The sequence below is a fragment of the Ursus maritimus genome, unplaced genomic scaffold, assembly GCF_017311325.1.
Source record: "Ursus maritimus isolate PB19 unplaced genomic scaffold, ASM1731132v1 scaffold_14, whole genome shotgun sequence".
Classification (NCBI taxonomy): Eukaryota; Metazoa; Chordata; class Mammalia; order Carnivora; family Ursidae; genus Ursus; species Ursus maritimus.
In genome coordinates, this window is record NW_024423786.1 from 16861920 (window position 1) to 16868191 (window position 6272).

General features: G+C 37.2%; 1 pseudogene; it reads right to left on the reverse strand.

Annotated features, from left to right (window-relative positions):
- Positions 1–2062: 2062 nt before the first annotated feature.
- On the reverse strand, positions 2063–3515 carry LOC121102389 (annotated as a pseudogene).
- Positions 3516–6272: the final 2757 nt, after the last annotated feature.

Here is a 6272-nt window from a genome sequence, read left to right on the forward strand (position 1 = left end):
CACATTAGTTTTTTCAAAGGAAATTTATTGGCTCATTTATTTTGGAATTCCAGTAGAGTATCCTGGCATTCAGGCATGGTCAGATCTATGAACTCAAGCTTCGGCCACTATCTCTTTCTTCATCCCTAAGAATTTATTTTGCTTGGCTTTACTTTTTTGTTCAGACATTCCCTATGTGATGAGCAAGATGGTCTCTGAAACCACAGAGGCATAACCTACCATTTTAACAATCCTGGATAAAGGTGATGTCGATAGTAATAACAACAGTAATAACAGCTAGTATTCAGCTATATTTACTGAAAACTTACTTTATGCCAAGACATTTTTAAGTTGTTTAATATTCATTCTTAATCAAAAATGTTATGAAGGGGTGTATTCTTCTTCTTCATATCAGATGAGGGAAGAAAAATATTTTTTGCTAAGTCCATTAGAAAATTTGGGAAATCTCTAATTGACCTGGTTTTCCTACATTCCTGACACAATTTGAATCTAAGGCAGATTTTATAAAACAGGCCCAGCCCAGTTCAAATTCTACCCTCATGACCAGGGAAAATGTGCCATGTTCTTGAAAGAGGAAAATGTACTAAAACTATCAATCCTTGACAGGTTAGCAATTGAATCGCGTCATGATCCACATCTAAATTTCAATGGCTAAACTTGAACTCAATAAATCATTGACTGTCATAACTAAGACATTGTAAGTAAGGCATAAAAAATTTAGAATATAATTTGTACTCTAGATTTAAGGAATTAAATAGGGGATTAATAAGTAAAACATGCAGAATTATAAGAAAATGGGTAGAAACAAAGGACAAATGAAGAGTAACAAGGTTGAGATAGCATGCAATAGAAAAAAAAAAAAAAAACAATAACAATAAAACAAGTATAGTAGCCAATTGTATTGAGAACCTATTATATGCAGCACACAATTAACCAACCTGGCACTTACATTTCACACACTATCCAGAAGAAGTAACTGAGGCTGAGTTAAAATATGTAACTCATATAAGGTAACATAGCTACAAAATTACTGAGCCTGGATTCAATTCAGGACATCAGACTCTATGATGCTCTCTCTCTGATGGCTCTAATTCCTGAATAACATAGGACATGGATAGAATTTACTTAATTTAATTTAGAAAAAAAAAATACACTCTGAACTATCAAGATTCTTTATATCATATATTTAAATAATTTTTAATATTGTCCTGCAAATTTGTAATTTGTAATTCCAATTCCAGAAAATGTATGGACATAGTCTACCTTACATTCAAAATATAAGCCCAAAATAGCATTAGTTATAAATAAAAGTAATGAACACATAATAAAATCCTGGTGATACTGCTGCAGTCCAGTGTGAAATACAACCCTGGAAAGTACCATCGTATATCAAAATAAAAATACATTTTCCTAAGTTGGTAGGACTGATATGTTTATATTATTTCATAGCTACTGTTTAAGGACCAAAAGGTCTACTTTCAGATTGTGGCACACCTCCTCTAGTGTCAGATAAAATGTTAAGAACCATCCTTTGAATTTTCAAAAAAGCTATCTATAAGTTTATCACCGCAGAGTCCATTTGGTATCAGTTAGTCCTTTTTCTTTGTGAGGTTGGAGCTGGGAACAATTCAAGGTCATGTCACTTGGCAAGTAAGAACTTGGAAATGGAGTACCCCATGCCGTGAACTTCAGGGATAAGTTGTAGTTCAGATTCAAAGCCTGAATTGTCTGCTATGTTAGCACACTATCCGACTATACTTTATAACACTTGAGGATTTTATAAGTTTAAAATATTATACCTTTAAATTTTACTTTCAGGTGAAGTGAAACTGTCTCTGTCTTTGTATAGGAAGAAGTCAATAGTGACTTTATTTTTTTTTTATTATATCTTTTTTGTTTTTTACTATTATTATTTTTTTTTAGGTAGGCTCCATGCCCAGTGTGGAGCACAACCTGGGGCTTGAACTCATGACCCTGAGATCAAGACCTGAATTGAGATCAAGAGTCAGATGCTTAACCAACTGAGCCACCCAGGTGCCCCAATAATGACTTTAATATTACCAATATTTTATTTTATGATTTTATTTTTTTAGATTTTGACATTGTAATTTCTTTTGAATATGTCACTTTTTGCAAGCTAGGAAACAGAATCAAACTAAGGCAGTCTAGTCTTCTAGGGACCCAGGCCAAGTCTTATGATCTTTAGCAGCATGACATCATGACACAAGGTGTTAAGAATGGGCTTATACTCTCTAAATACTAACCATTTATCTACATTTTTCCCCCTTAGGAAACATCCAAAAGTCCAGCCTTTAAAGGCATGATATACAGAGCATCTTGATCTACAAAGAACAAAATGACCTAAATTACATGCTGGTCAATTTACTGGTGGACCGAATCAAAGCTGACCAATGACTGGTGAAGAGAGGAAGTGTTTACCTTTTGGAAACTTGCTCTGAGGTTTAAAAAAAAAAAGCCCTGGCTGCTGTTAATAAGAAAGCAAGTGAAAAATATTACAGATGCACCCACACTGATACTTGATTTTGCCAAGGTTTTCCACTAGAATACAAAGTTAGAGATGAGTGGAGGGGTAAGATACTTAGATGTTTTCAAAATACATTACCAGTAATATGAAACTTAGCATACTGAATTCTTCCATTTGCCACCAGAACAAACTGACAATGAGAACTACTTAAAAGAAATGCTCAACTATAAAAAGGGTGGTAGCATTAACATTTTCCACTACCAAATAACCTCTGGCTTTCCCGTGCCATTAACACTACTACTCTTGCAAGATACATATGCATGTGGAAAAACTTGTCAGCTTTTGCCAGGGCTAGGAGATGAAAAATAGAGCATGTCCTGATTAGTTAATTTGTGGCTGTAAGCTCAGTTGACATCTTGGGGATGGACCATAAAATCTGGCCATTCTTTTGTTTCACATCTGCAAACTACAGAATTCCTTAGCCCAGTCCCATCTATGACTCATCTCCTCAGGGTTGAGGTGAGGGCTAGTCATCAAAATCTGGAATGTCATGGGTACGAGTAACTCCAGTAGCTTTTGGATGCATAGTAGGAGATACAAAGGTGGTAAAATTCTGGTAGGAACACCAGGATGGCAATGCCACCGGTCTGCCATGCCCCCAACCCCCAACCTTTTGTTGATATAGCCAGTCAACAGGAGGGAGGCTATGATGAGAGGCCACAACAGCAGTGGCCTCATACAGGATCTTAGGAGGGTTTTTCTTAAACTCAAGGTCAATGTCGCCATCATGTGCACAGGAGGGCCTTGAGTATCTCACTTTATTACTGGGGATTCCGGTAACCAGGTTGGTAGGAGACAGCATCATAACACGCAGACACAGCGACAATCAGAGCACCCAAACCAGGTCACCCCCACACCAACAACTTGCTCATGGTCGGCAGCAGAGGTGCTGGAGGCCTCACGGCACGCCTCACCTAACCGCCATCCCACCCGCCAATACTATCAATATTTTAAAGATCATTTTAAGGGGTGCCTGGGTGGCACAGTCGTTAAGCGTCTGCCTTTGGCTCAGGGTGTGATCCCGGCATTCTGGGATCAAGCCCCACATCAGGCTTCTCCGCTAGGAGTCTGCTTCTTCCTCTCCCACTCCCCCTGCTTGTGTTCCCTCTCTCGCCGGCTGTCTCTCTCTGTCAAATAAATAAATAAAATCTTAAAAAAATAAAAAATAAAGATCATTTTAAATTTGCCTACCTGTGTTAGGTACATTGATATCTAATGCATCCTCTATGACTATATCTAGCACTGTGGTAATTTGCATAACATCTGAAAGCCATAAATATAGTCATAAAGACACTAGTCAGCACTTACGTGCCAAAAGTTCCCAGAAGGGGAGATATCTGGTGACCTGCTGATGCTTCTGGCTCGGTATGGATGAGACAACCAGTACAAGGGCTATATATTTTACTCTGCATCCGGTAGTCTGCAGCATTCTAAAGCACTGTCAACTCCGATTTGCAAAGGTGAAAAGGGTAATGTTACCAGAAAGATTCAAAGAAATTTTGCACCAATTCATTAAAAAATCAATTTGCAAGCACAGAGAGGATATCAGGTATTAGTAACAGCCAACTCTTATTTATCAAGCTAAATAAATCCTTTTTTTTTATTATCAAAGAATGGATCCTGCAAGTAGGGAAACTTCAGAGATAAGAATTCCTTTGATTTTTGTTTTGCTTTGAACCTAACCTCATATGAAATTTTTACTTACAAAATGGTTAAGGATATTACATTTGGAATAACAATTCAGAGAAAAAAATGCTAGTATGCTTGTTTACAAGCACATATATGCTTGTATATATAGACACATAACAACTTCCTGGGGTTTTCTGGAACTTTCACTCAGTTTCTCAATTCCATATTACCTTGGACTGAAGATGAATAAACAAGAAAGATAAGAAATATAATAATAATAATAATAATAATAATAATAATAATAATATATAAAACTCAGTGTGGTGTACTATACTATAATAAATATAACATAATCCAGTAGTGGGAACATTTAAGCACATGCACATAAATGGGCACAATTGTAACTTATTTATTATTATACATTGAGAACAATGGGTCAGCTGGCACTGAGGGATGTGTTGGAAGAGAGCGGTAGCAGGAAGAGAGGCAGTCAATGATGATAAGTATTCAGAATGAGGCAAAGGAGTTTGCATTTATGTGAGTGTCAGGGTGGGTACTCATGAAGGACTGGAGTAACAGTGGAAGTGGCATGGCTCCAAAAGTGTGACCATCCATGGTGAGTAAGATAGATTCGAAGAGAGAGAAGAGCCAAGAAATGAGCTAGGAAGATACTGCAATGATCCAAGCATTATGCTGCTGTGGCAGCAGGATGGGGATAGAGGGCATGATGGCATGATGGATAGGAAAAAACACTTCAAAGACAGACTTGAGAGAACCTGGTGTCTTTATCCCCTATATACAAAACCTAAACTAAGGATTCAAGTTAGCATTATGGAAAATGGGAGAGAAGTCCTCATAGAAGCACCAACTCTGAGATTTTGAGCTCATTGTGTTTTCCCTTGAGACTCAGTTTTTACATCTGTAAATCACGTTATCAGTAGAGGCTTTCAGCTCTGAAATTTTGTTTCTGTACTACAAGACACTGGAAGAATGGCCAGAGTAAAATGGACTGAAATGAGATGAAGAAAAGGTAAGAATAGGTAGCTGTTTGAAGAATAATGCATATGATTGAGCATTTAATATGTACCAGTAACCATGTTAATTTTTAAAATACTTATTATCTTGTTTAGTTCTCATAACAAACCAATAAGAGAAGAGGCAACTAAATCAAAGAAGAAAGAAAGAAAACCAAACAGAAAGAAGTACTTGTCAAGGGAGCCAGCAAAGTATCCTCTCGGAAATGACTGGATAAACTGGAAAGGGTAGAAATCTGAGGGTTTGGGGAATGTGGAAGCCTCCGTTGAGTCTGGCTCAAGTGGCTTGGGGTTCAGTTTAATATGAACTCGATGATATCTCTTGTTTATTTAACTCCCAATGGCCATTTGCAGAGAAAGGGCAGTGACACCCATCCCAGTTTACAGTTACCAGCAGGGCTGCAAATTTTCTATTTTTTTTCTTTTTTTCCCTACTTGCCAACTTCAGACCACTAAATTCCAGTAGCTGCCTCTTTACTACACCATTTCAGCAGCAAATGCATTGTTTTGCGCCTCTCTTGACCAGCAGCTAAGTAGGGAACAATTCTTTAGGTGACGTTAGCACTTGAGCTTAGATTAATGATGCTAAATCTGATTTATATTGTCTTTCCCCATCCATATGATCTAGCATTCTCCCTGCCCTTTCAATGCAGCTGTACCTTAAGCTGCATGCTTTAGAGGTTTTCTCCAACAACTCCCAGACCACTTTCCTAATCAGTATTCAGCAGTATCTTTCCCTTTAGCAGATGCACATTATTTTCTTCTCCCTGTGTTCTTATATTTATTCTTCTAAGGTTTATCCACATCAACTGCCTTTGCTGTTTGTTAGCCTAATTTTAATAATGATCCCAAGACCTATAAAAATATACATTTAAGTTGCTTGATAGCAAAACATACCAACCTGTTTATGGGAAAATTAATAGACAAAATTTACAAGGAATGCCCAAAAAAAGACATTGTTTTTCAATTGGGTGATCCAATATTGACAGAATTTACAAAGTTTCAAGATTTATGACAGAATATTGTTTTAGCCCCCTTCAGAGATCATTGCATTTGAGTGCATG